We start from the raw sequence: 13,476 nt of genomic DNA on the forward strand, positions 1-13,476 counted from the left end.
GTATATTCAGATTCAGGGTTCCTCTGATTTGCTCATCCAACTGTAATTATACTATTATACTCATTTTTGAAGTCTTCTGAGGGAACTTCCTCTGTTTCACAGGCTGTAAATCAGGATGGAATCTAGCCCCAAGAGTGAGTCCTGCTGCCAGCCTGCCTTCAAAGAGAAGAATCAACTGATTTTAATTATGTTAGTGTCTACTCTAGTAATTACCAGGAGCTTCTTTAACATTCCTTCCTTCTGCCATACAAGTTAGAATAGGTCTAAGTTTATTTTGTCTACTTACATTTAGTCTAAAAGAAATAATAATAAATAGAGATATCCTATCTCCTAGAACTGGAAGGGACCTCAAAAGGTCATCAAGTCCAGCCCCCTGCCTTCACTAGCAGGACCAAGCACTGATTTTGCCCCAGATCCCTAAGTGGCCCCCTCAAGGATTGAACTCATCACCCTGAGTTTAGCAGGCCAATGCTCAAACCACTGAGCTATCCCTCCCTCCAGTACTGATTTTTGCCCCAGATCCCTAAGTGGCCTCCTCAAGGATTGAACTCACAACCCTGGGTTTAGCAGGCCAATGCTCAAACCACTGAGCTATCCCTCCCCCTGGATCTAAAGAACCCAAAGGATCTAAAGAAATCTATGACTTTCAGACATGAATGTTCAAGATGATTTCAGGAAGCTTGTTACACAAAGACTCGGGGCCCTATCCAGTCTAGAATCATGGAACCTGTCTTCAACCCAGGACTTTGCAGGAAAGGTCTCATTCCACCCAGCAACAGGAGTCTCTTAGATTGCCAGGCAGAGCATGAGCAATGAGATTATAATTTCTCTGCTCCCTTAAATAAAGAGAATGAGGTTAATTCCATAAAACCTTCTGCTTTTTAAAGTTTGTGTATTCTGTGCTGTTGCTGCTATTTAAATTTGTCACAACATTTAAGGATGATGTTTTGCAGTGAAGGATATTTCCACAGAACCCAGATGCATATTCTCCTTCATTCACAATAAGCAAGATCATAATATTTTCAGTATAATGCTAAGCACAGGGGACAATGAGCACTGTGACAACGCCAAGGACATACTTATGAATTGTTTCTCCATGAAAAACCTTGAGTTTGTAATCTATAAATGGAGGCAGCTGCTATATAACAAATTGGAAAAAAGATAGATGAATGTTGTGAGCTTTTACAAATTGGTTGCTATATGTGAATTTATAGAAAAATCAATACAGATTTTTCTCTTTTAGGAGTTTAGTTATTTTAATGAACATTGTCTAAAAGTTCCCTCTGCAACTATGGACAAAATTACACTTTGTTCCATAAGGTCGCCTAGGTGTAAATGAGGAAGGATTTTAGTCCTATGTGATCAAATGAAGCATAGGAATAGTGGTAGCTAACGTATACCAATACTATTTTTCCCCTTGGCTTTCTGAGGACTAATATATTGCTGCCTGGAGGAATCACTGCATGCATTCTATTTTCATCTGAAAAAGAGATGGTTCTCCCTTTAGTGAATTTCCATGGTTGAACTCCCCATTCTGCTAAGAAAGTTAATTTGGTAAGATTTATTATAATTCCTTTGTATTCATTGGAATCCCACCTTAAGAAATACCATCAAAAAGATATAAAGGTTGTTGAGCAAAACCAACTTCCATCAAAGTCAGCAGGAGCTGCCAGCACTCAGCATCTGTGATAATCATGCTCTTGGCCTTTATACAAAACAGTCCTACTCCACATTTCAGAGCTACTCCATTATTTATCCAATGGAGTTGCAGAGTCCAACAAAGATTCAGTAGACTCAGACTTCAAGTCAGAAGGGACCATCATGATCATCTAGTCTGACCTGCACATTGCAGGCCACAGAATCTCACCCACCCACTCCTGTAATAGACCCATAGCCTCTGCATTACTAAAGTGCTCAAATAATGATTTAAAGACTGCAAGTTATAGAGAATCCACCATTTACCCTAGTTTAAACCTTCAAGTGACCCATGCTGCAGAGGAAGGTAAAAGTAGCTTTTTATTGAAGTTGGACTAGATCTTATACAAATCAGGTTAATACATATTTACAAGCTATATTCAACATAAACTAATGTACATCTTTTGCCATATTACCCATACTTTTGTAAAATAAAGTAGTATTTCAATAGAATATTGTAAAGTTACATAATAAAATAGGAAATCTCTCTAATATCCATTATTGGTATTGTACATTATGAAACCAACAACTGAAGAAGAATTCTCCAATGTAATCTGACACTTGACACACAAATGATTTACTCTTTTCAAACTACTGCATTTAAATTGGTCATATGTTCATTTTTCTCTTCTGTTTTTCCACAGAGCATAAGCATGTTCTACCTTGCAATTTAAGAGAGGAGGACACGTCTTCAAAGTTTTTTAGTTTTTGAAATAAGTAAGTCCAAAACTCCATTTCCTCCCCAGGCTGCATAACAAATCACTAAGAGAAGGAGACTTTCACTTTCTTTATATAGCATGATTCCCAGCGAGAAGTAACATCCTTACAATTATTGTGGTTCTTTAGGTGCCATTTCAGTATTGTCTATTCCAAAGATGAACTCCTCCAGAAAGAACTTAATATTTTTTAATCAACTATACTTTTAGTAACATTTTCTACCAGTAGTTCTTTATTTTGGGGCATTCTTGCTGCACTTTCTCCAGTGCTCCTTTTATGACACTAATTTCATGGGCCATCGCCTTGCAGTCATATAGTCTCTGTAAAAGTGTATATGATGTTTCCATCAAGTTGCAGGCAGTGCACTGCTCCTAATATATATTATTTCATTCCATTCTTTCAATTCCATTTGGAAGGCAAAAGATTTCTCATTTATTTTGATGGCATCTGTTAATATATAAAAGTTTACATACTTTGAATAATACTCTATCTATAATCCATTCCCATTAAGAGTCCAGAAACAAAATTCTTAGTTATTCCATTGGATATTTGTCTTATCTTTTTCCCCTGGCAAAACTAACAACTGGAACTATAAGTATTAGGGGAAATTATGAAGTCTTTTCCTCTTTCAGTTTATTATCCATTCTCAAATAGATTACTGTTGTATTTTGTACCACTTTCTAGTAAACTCATTTACCTGTAATTTAAATGCTTTGTTTAAACACTATAAGTTCAGTAATTAGAACAAGTGGAGTTAACTTGTGTGTCAAATTTAAAAAAATTGAAGTCCATATACCCAACATTGTCATAATTAAAGAATGCTGTTTACAAATATATTATTTACCACATGAAAAGAGAAGAACTGGACAATCTCTTTTTCCATCTTAATATTCTGAGTTCTCCTTCTAAGCTGATAAATGATTTATGAAAAATACTGGTTTATCTAATTTTACTTGCCATTCTACTTTCACTCATTAAGTTCTCTCCCTATTTTTATAAGTGATCTACATTACTATTAATTTTATTTTATTTATTTATTTATTTTGCATTTTTGCTATATGCTCCCTGGCAATTTGACTCAGAATCCAGTAGGAACCACCCAGCAGACTGATAATAACACCTATAAATTATAAATTAACTTGTAAACTGGGCAGACTCACTATTGAAGAAAATGAAAAAACATGGAATTCCATTATATATTTTTAATATATTTAATTCAGAGTAGAACGTTACTTGATAAAAGGCTAGGAATTGTGAAATAGGTAAATATTCTTATGCTGGAAGATGTTAATGGCAGCCATCAAGCAGGTTTTTGATCTACAGACAATCACAGACCTGGTTAAAGCTAGTGGGTGTGTTAAGCACCCATTTTTCTGACTAAATGGAAGGAGAAATTATGCCCATTTTATTTTATGTAGCAATAGTTGGAAACAACAGGAAGTCACCACCCAAGGAAGCATTGCATGGCAAGGCCTGATCAGAAGGTAAAACATGTAGGTTGAGGTGTTCCCCAATTGCAAACACAGGAACTAGGAGATTGTTTAACAAGCTGTGTGTTGGAGAGAGGAAGCTAGCAGACAGGAAGAGAAGCAGTCAGAATCAAAGTTGGAGACCAAAAATTACCACTACGGGCCACAAACATCACCCAGACACCTGCCCACTAAATCAACAACCAGCCACTCATGAACCAACAATAGAGAGGCTCCAGCCAATTCCCACAGCTTCCCAGCCTAGGACCCCAGGGCTGTACCATCTTGCCCTGGTCAGAAGCCTGATCAATGTAAATTTGTTACCCAGTCTGCCATTTCTACAAAGGAAAGTGGACCTGCCCCAGCCCTCATAACCTGAGCAGATTTCCCAAGCACCAAAACACACTCAGGTAAAATATAAAACAGATTTATTAACTACAGAAAGATAGATTTTAAGTGATTATAAGCAATAAGTGTACAGATCAAAGTTGGTTACCTAAGAAATCAAAATAAAATTGCAATCTGAGTTCTATAAAGTAGACAGGATTTGAATCAAGCAGTGTCTCACACTGATAGATAATACAAGCAGGTTACAGGTCTTCCATACACAGGCTGGGACTCTCCTTCAGCCTGGGACCACCTCCCCAGTTCAGTCTTGTTCTGTCACTTCCCCTCTTTTATAGCTTCTTCCAGCTTGCTGGAAAGAGCCTTTGCTATGATGTGGGTCAAGCAGTATTTCCGAATTATTGCATTTTCACTAAAGGATTCTAAAATGTAATCCTGTATATCTGTCCATTGTCTATCAAATCATACATTTCCCTCACATCCACTTCAGCCTTAGATACTGAGATGTACAAATAACATTGCATAATACATCTGGTGAGATCCTGGATCTATTGAAACCAATGGGAGTTTGCCACTGTCTTCAGTGGGAACAGGATTTCACCTTAAGGGTATGTTTACACTGCAGTCAGAGGTGTGATTGCACCTGGGTATGTCTGACATACACTTTAGAGTCTAAAGGCCAAATCATGGTTCCATTGCCATTCAATGAGACACGGACTAGGCCCTTAAAGAGAGAAAGACACACACTTTGATACATGTAGCGCTAGAGTAGAAACACTTAACACAAATTGTCTGAAAATAAATTACCTTCTTACTAAATAGTAGTTCTAGTAAAAAAAATTGTCAATTTTTTGATAAATGAAGAAAAGACAGGAAAGAAAATGAGGTTTGGTTGTTTGGGGTTTTTTGCAAAATCCCTCCTCCCCCATTTTTTTAGTTCTAATAAGTTTTTTTATTGTAAATAACAGAGATGGACAGGAAAAACTTTTCTCATCCCATGAGAGTTTTTTATTTTCCCTTCCCAGAAAATTTTCTCATTGTGAATCAGGGCAGAAAGTGGAAACATCAATTTTTTGACAATCAAAAATCTGGAAAAAATTCACTTAGTCAATTCAGTGTTTTGGTAATTAAAAAAAAACATTTATGTATATTAGAGACAGCACACCATTTTTTGTCACACCAAGGCTCAGCATATCTCCCTGTGGCACTGGAGGATGGCTGGAGTAAATCACTCTTACTCCAGAAGTTTAATTCTTAACACTGGTTTATTTACAATATTTACAGGGTAGAGCCCAACAATGGCCCAAGAGGTTTCTTTAGACACCAGAGAAAATGTATTTGTTATTTTATTAACTCCCCTAGAATACTATCTCTTTATATACAAGCTACCAGCCACCATCTCTAACCCACTCTGGGCCTATCCCCTCCTCAAAACAGAAATAAACACAAGAATGCTCTTAGAAAGAAAAGAGGGAAAAGAAACCTTTTCCCTTTGTTACACACAACACTTCTGCAGCTTGCTTTTCTACCACTGGAAGAGGTTTTTAAAGGTCACAGTCTGCCCTTAATTGGACTCAGCTGTCTATAATTAACCTGTGGTAACCTCTTTCGGTTCACAGGAAAAAGGGCTTTAACCATTCTATACTCCAAAGATGTGTAAATGAACACTGTACTTTCAATAAAATAGTTTCCAAACATGTACAATGTGCTTACGGTTAAAGGGAAAATTTTGCCACTTGGGTGCTACATCTTGGTTTGTCAACCAGTTAGTGGGTTTTCAAGAAATGCAGGATACATCTTTTCATTGCATATGTGCACAGCATGTAGCATAATGGGACCCTGATCTATACTGGACATCTAGGCTCTATAACAATACAAATAATAACCAACAATAATAACAAAGGGATCCTGCATACAGTTTAAGAAGGGATGCATCATCTGTTTGTGGCATTGTTTGCCCCTGTACTATCACAATAGATTACTGGATGCTGGTCAGCATTCTAGATATTTAACTAGTTAAAATTCATGACCACTGCTACCTTAAACTTAAAGTAAGTTTCACTGGGTCAGAGTTTGTATTCGTATCTCATGGAACACCGTAATTTTAATGGAATTCAATAGCTGATAGTGAAGACAGGCTCTGCCCCACTAAATTATATTGCAACCACTTTGGTGTAGGGAAGGTGTTTTATCTATATTTCATAAAGCACAGTGTAGATTTTCAGAGCTATGTAATAAATAGTCGTAATAATAGCAGCAATAAGGAACATACATGCTTCCTAACAAGGAATGAATATGATAAAGAAAGGGGGCCCAGGGCAGAAAAGTCATCCAGCTAAAATCTATGAAATCAGTGAGATTGCATAGGTGGAAGACTTTATTACTTTTACTGCCTGACAGAGTCTCATGCATGGAATATTGGGCACAGTGCAGAACAAACCAAGTTGATTCTCAGTAGAATTCATTGGGTCAGTTCTAATCTTTTCCCAGAAGCTCTCTCCACTTGAAGTGTCAAAGTGGACTTTCTTTGGGAAGATCAGAAGGGAAGTGTCTTTATTCTTTGTGTCTTCCCTGCAATTTTTAATAATATTCAATTTAACTATGTGAAATAGCTCGGCATTATCTGGGTGGTGAGGAAAGAACAGAAATGTGGGATTCAGCATACAAGTTGCATTGTACTAATACTCAGATAACATCCCTCTGAGGTAGGTAAGAATTATTATTATCCGTGTTTTACTGATAATGAAACTGAGGCACAGAGGTGAAGTGATTTGTCCAATATCCTAGAGGAAGTCTGTGGCAGAGCCAGGATTAGAATTCTTATCTCTTGACTTCCAGTCCTGATTTTTTTTAAATATCACCTTAATTGCAAAATAGATGCCTGCAAAACCTTATGCCCTAAGCCAAACTCCTTCAATGAGTTCTCAACTTTCTCTTTTCAGTGGGGGTCCTTCAGTACTCTATCCTTGGGCCTCTTCTCTTCACCCTATGTCTGGGTGAACTCAGTCACTAAAATCGCATTTGTTACATTTATGCATTTTTAGGTTGATGACTCACAAAACTGCCTCCTCTACTATGGACATATTTACCTCCATCCACACTAAAATCTCAGTCTGCCTTTCTGATTCTAGCTCCAGCTTTGACCTGGACCCCTCTTTCAACTCACACATCCAGATCATGTCTAAATCTTGCCACGTCTTCCTGCACAACATCTGCAAGATCTGGCTACGTTGCCCAAACTGCTAAAACTCTTGTCCAAGCTCTGATCATCTTGAACCTGGCTACTGTAATCTCCTCCCCTCTGCCATCATTGCCTGCACCTCTTTCAAGACCATTCAAATTGCTGCTATTAAAATCAACTTTCTGGCTCATTGCACTAACTGTCACCCTCCAAGTTCCTCCACTAATTCTTCATCTTCCACTGAATCAAACACAAGCTTCCTGTCGTTACTTTCAACATCTTTCATAACCTAGCTTTGCACTACTCATCCAGCCTTTTATCCACTCCCACCTTTAGATGCCAACCTCAAACACCTGCTTCTCCAACAAGCCCTTTCGCACTTACTCCCATATCACCCTTTACAAATGCGAAAAGCTCCCAGTCATAATCCTTAAAGCCACCAGTTTAACTTCCTTCAGGTCTCTCTTCAAGTGTCAGCTCTTCCATAACTCATACAGAAAACTGCACCCTGACAATGGCTAGGCAGAGAAGAGTTGTGATTACTACTCCTGATTGGCGAATAACTGTGCACATCCTATTACTTTTTGTCACTCTGTCTCTCCTACTCTCCCCAACCCACCTGTTATATTTTCTCTTTTTTATCTGCTTGCACAGGGTCTAGCAAAATGGGGCCCCTACCTGGTTGGTCTTTATGTCCTACTGCAATATAATGGTAAAATAATAATATTTACATACAGGTAAGTGTCCATCTACCTATCTGTTTTGCATGTTGAAATGCCTATTTGTGTACACAAATGGAGGGTCTGCAATAGCTTGCAAAAGCTAATGGTGCAGTATAGATAGACAGTTTCAGAAATTTTGGCCCTTAGTGTGTTTATTTTTTTACCCATGGCATAGAATTTTAAATAGTGATTTCTTTCTGTTAAAGAAAAGCCAATTGTTTTATTACCACACTTTCTGTTGTGCTTCCATGTACCTTCATTTTAATCTGCCTTGTTACATCGAGGCAGCTTTGAGAGACGTCAAAGTGCGCCAAGCCTCAGCACACCGAAGTGAATCCTCAAAAGCACCATGGGAAACATTGTAAGAGAAGCATCTAAAAGCATTACTAATCGCAGGCAGGTGCTGGTTTTCAAATGTCTATAACTCATCCACTTTTTTTCTTTTTACAATGGAAAAGGTGACAAAACCCACAAAAGAACAGCACTCTTGGGTGATGCTGTAATTGAGCTGGTGTGGTTCCTTTGCTGGTAGTGCAATGAGCTGCCATGGGGAAATCTCGAGTTTGAGATCTGTCTTCCTAATCCGAGTTCCCATGGCTTTGAGGCATGGCATTTTGGACTCCTGGAGAAGGGTCAGTGCATACTGCCTTCAGGCAAATTCAACCGTCTACCTTTTCCTCTGTGGATGTGGAGAGCCTTCAATGAAATGAAACCTCTCAGTTCTGCCCCACAAGCAATTCAGGATGCTGGGAATCTGTAACAGGGGTCTGTACCCTTCTGTGGTCAGTACCCTTCTGTGGTCAGTTGGCTCTAACTCCCCAGGGCACTCAGTGCAGACATGTACCGAAGCTCTCTGGAGCAGCCAGGGCAGGAAGCTTCACCCCTATACAGATTTCCTCTTTGTTCCCTTTGAACAGAGGGGAGCACTGGTGCTGCTGAGCCTATTCTAGCTCTAAAGAATATAATATTGACCCTGGGGCAGCTTTATTCCCACTCCACAACCTGGAGGAAGGGGTAAGGTTTTTCACCCCTGCTACTCCTGTCCCACTGAGTTCCAGTGGCACTCTGATGAGTTATTCAGAATGGGCACAGGATTTTGGCCTATGTTCACCTTTTAGTAGCAACCTCAGATGGTCACAGTTGCAAGGAAGCAAGATATTTAAAAAGGGAAAATAACATCCTGGCTAGAAGAGCAAAATTCATCCACCCTCTGGACTAGCTCCTTCAATTAAACATTTCATTGTAACAAGCGTTAAAAAAGTCCACAAAGACAAGACTATGCATATCTCATACATTAGGCCCAACATGAACAAGATCAGTTTATATTGGCAAAAATTCAGATCTTCTGAAGGAAAACTACATATTTAACCACAAAATGTTTAGGATTTGTAATGAAAATGTGTACAAAATAGTATCTCTATGACCCACAGCTGGTAGGAAGGTCCCACATGGATGCTTTGGGATATGGTATTGGTGACATAGCACTCTTCCCTCTGAGTCAGTACTGAACCAAGGCTCCTGCAAAATACTGGGGGGGAATATGCTGCTGGAGGTACCATTCTTTGTATAGTATATAAAACAAGTGAAGTGTGTGGTTAATAAAGGTAGATCTGGTGGTAAATTTCCAAATTGATGAAAGTCAGAGAAATTTTTCACAAACATGTGTATTTAAAATATTTTCCTTTTCCCAATCACCTCTAAAGATATAGGGCCGGATTATAACTCTGGTGGCCTACTTAAATTCTAGTTTGCTTAAGTACATTATACCTAACTAAAAGTATCTCTGTGGTTTTAAATGGATAAGGAATTCCTTTCACATCCTAAGCTGTTTTATAGTGTTTCTGTGTATTGTTGAACAGTTGCCAAGTTTTACCCCAGAGGTAGATGCATTGCAGTGCTGGGGAAGGATCCTGCATGTAAATTGTATATTCGTTCATAATGCACTTTTGGATCCTTAAAGATGTAAAAGTGCTATGTGTAAATTTATTAGAAAAGGCTATCACACATGAAGTGTGTATTTTAAGCTCTGTTCTGTGCCCGTGCCCGTGCCCAGTTTCAAAGAGGGCTGAGGACAACCTGTGCTTTAATGCTTTGTGGCTCCTGCTGCAAATACAGGCACAAACATAGATGTTACATTGTTTTAAAAAGAATATTTATTGAAAACAGATGGAAAATGATTAACTGTTTTTCCTTGAAATTCTTAGTTCTTTTCCCAATTTGATTAAACCTGGAGTGTTCTATCATTAAGCATTTAGGCGTGGTTAAGAACAGTGTGCAAAATGTCTTATGAATTCATAGTCTTGTAAATATTTTAAACAAGTAGAATAGATGTTAAATATTTGTACAATTATTTCCCAATCCAAGTCCCATTGAGTAGCAAAAGTAGCAGAGTAGCAAAATATGGACCCTGGACTTCAGAAAAGCAGACTTAGACTCCCTTAGGGAACTGATGAGCACAGTGGTTCCCAAACTGGGGTTTTCAAAATGTTACAGGGGGTTCTCGGGAAAAAATTCCCTAATGGCGGACAGAACTGTCCCTAGGGACTCCGGGCAGCACGGGGCCAACAACCTGGAGCCCCTGGACTTCCAAGAGCTAAGCAGATCAAAGCAGATCAAAGCAAGCATATCTATAACACTGAGGAGATTTAAACTTCAAGACTCCTTATAAGAAATGGAAAGGGAGGTGGATATTTTTTGCTGTTTTTAAAATTAAATAGGCAGCTAGTATTGTTTTTAAAATTATTATGAAGAACAAGTTTAAGCTTTCTTGTAATGTCCGTTGTTTGCCTGGATGGCTCGAGACCTGAATGCTTGTGTACAAGGAACTCTTTGAGTTGGCTTCTTAAATACCTTCATGCTGTTTCACATCTGATACTCCTGTATGAAATATAGGAGCCTTGTCTTATAACAGGCTTATTCAAAGAGGTACAAGCTACAAAAGTGAGATCTTGGAAGAGTGTTATGGTTTTCATAATATAATAAAAATACTGAGGGCACAGGAACAAACCATCCCAAAGTGCAGAAAGAATAGCAAATATGGCAGGTGACCAGCTTGGCTTAACAATGAAATCTTCAGTGAGTTTAAACTCAAAAAGGAAGCTTACAAGAAGTGAAAATTTGGACAGATGACTAGGGAGGAGTATACAAATATTGCTAGAGCAGTAAGCCTTCTTTAAAATACAGCCAGCTTTCCTGGACTCCTTGCCCCCTTATATTAGCCTCCCAGGGGATCCTGCCCATCCAGTGGTTCCCAAACTTTAACAACCTGTGAACGCCTTTCACTAAAATGTCAAGTCTCGCGAACCCCCAACTAAAAATGAATATTTCCAGGGATTTTCTCCTTTACCTGAGCATAAATTATAAAAGCATTGATCTTAGAAATATAAAATTTGTTTTTATGACATGCTTATTACATAATAATTAATAATAAATAGTGTGTATCATTACAGCATTTTTATTACTTCACAGACAAGGGCAGTTCCCAGCCTGCTGGACTGGGCAACACAGCATGGGTAGTAGGTGAGCAGCCTTCAGTGGGGAAAGAACAGGTTAAGGCAGTGGTTCTCAAACTTTTGTACTGGTGACCCCTTTCACATAGCAAGCCTCTGACTGCGACCCCCCTTATAAATTAAAAACACTTTTTTATATATTTAACACCATTATAAATGCTGGGGGCAAAGCGGGGTTTAGGGTGGAGGCTGACAGCTAGTGACCCCCCATGTAATAACCTCACAACCCCCTGAGGGGTCTCGACCCCCAGTTTGAGAACCCCTGGGTTAAGGACTATTTAGAAAAGCTGGACATGCACAAGTCCATGGGTCCAGATCTAATGCATCCAAGGGTGCTGAGGGAGATGGCTGATGTGATTGCAGAGCCATTGGCCATTATCTTTGAAAATTCGTGGCGATCGGGGGAGGTCCCGGACGATTGTAAAAAGGCAAATATAGTGCCCATATTTTAAAAAGGGAAAAAAGAGAACCCGGGGAATACAGACCAGTCAGCCTCACTTCAGTCCCCAGCAAAATCATGGAGCAGGTCCTCAAGGAATCCATTTTGAAGCACTTGGAGGAGAGGAAGGTGATCAGGAACAGTCAACATGGATTCACCAAGGGCAAGTCATGCCTGACCAACCTGATTGCCTTCTCTGATGAGATATGATGGCTCTGTGGATTTGGGGAAAGCAGTGGATGTGATATATCTTGACTTCAGCAAAGCTTTTGATACGGTCTCCCACAGTATTCTTGCCAGCAAGTTAAAGAAGAATGTATTGGATGAATGGACTATAAGGTGGATAGAAAGCTGGCTAGATTGTCGGGCTCAACGGGTAGTGATCAATGGCTCGATGTCTAGTTGGCAGCTGGTATCAAGCGGAGTGCCCCAGGGATCAGTCCTGGGGCCGGTTTTGTTCAACATCTTTATTAATGATCGGGATGATGGGATTAATTTCACCCTCAGCAAGTTCCTGGATGACACTAAGCTGGGGGGAGAGGTAGATAAGTTGGAGGATAGGGATAGGGTCCAGAGTGGCCTAGACAAATTGGAGGATTGGGCCAAAAGAAATCTGATGAGGTTGAACAAGAACAAGTGCAGAGTCCTGCACTTAGGATGGAAGAACCCCATGCACCGCTACAGGCTGGGGACCGACTGGCTAAGCAGTAGTTCTGCAGAAATGGACCTGGGGATTACAGTGGATGACAGAACAAGAAGCAATGGTCCCAAGTTGCAGTGGGGGAGGTCTAGGTTGGATATTAGGAAAAACATTTTCACTAGGAGGGTTGTGAAGCACTGGAATGGGTTACCTAGGGAGGTGGTGGAATCTCCATCCTTAGAGGTTTTTAAGGCCTGGCTTGACAAAGCCTTGGCTGGGATGATTTAGTTGGTGTTGGTCCTGCTTTCAGCAGGGGATTGGACTAGATGACCTCCTGAGGTCTCTTCCAACCCTAATATTCTATGATTCTATGAATACAAGGGAAAGACTCCTATTGATTTCAGTGGGAGCTGGATTCAGGTTCTTAGTCCTTTGTCCTTGCTATAGGGCCAATTCTACAGGATGCTGAGAACCCATTGGGAGGTGCTGGATGACTTCAACTCCCAATTCCAGCCCAAGCTTGATGACCAATCTCTTTCACCTGGGAAGAGATCCATCCAGTAAGATGGTGGTCACAGCATGACGGAGGATGGCATAAGATATGTAAATCATCATGAGAGCGCCAAAAGGGGCATGGGGACTATCCCATGAGGCAAAAAAGTACAATTCCAAACCGATACAATAAAAATAATACTCATAACATCTTCAAATTGCTTTATAAACACTAACATCCCCAGGTGGCAGGTAAATAAATATTTT

Source organism: Terrapene carolina, unplaced genomic scaffold (genome assembly GCF_002925995.2).
Source record: "Terrapene carolina triunguis isolate 2854851 unplaced genomic scaffold, T_m_triunguis-2.0 Scaffold113, whole genome shotgun sequence".
NCBI classification, from domain to species: domain Eukaryota; kingdom Metazoa; phylum Chordata; order Testudines; family Emydidae; genus Terrapene; species Terrapene triunguis.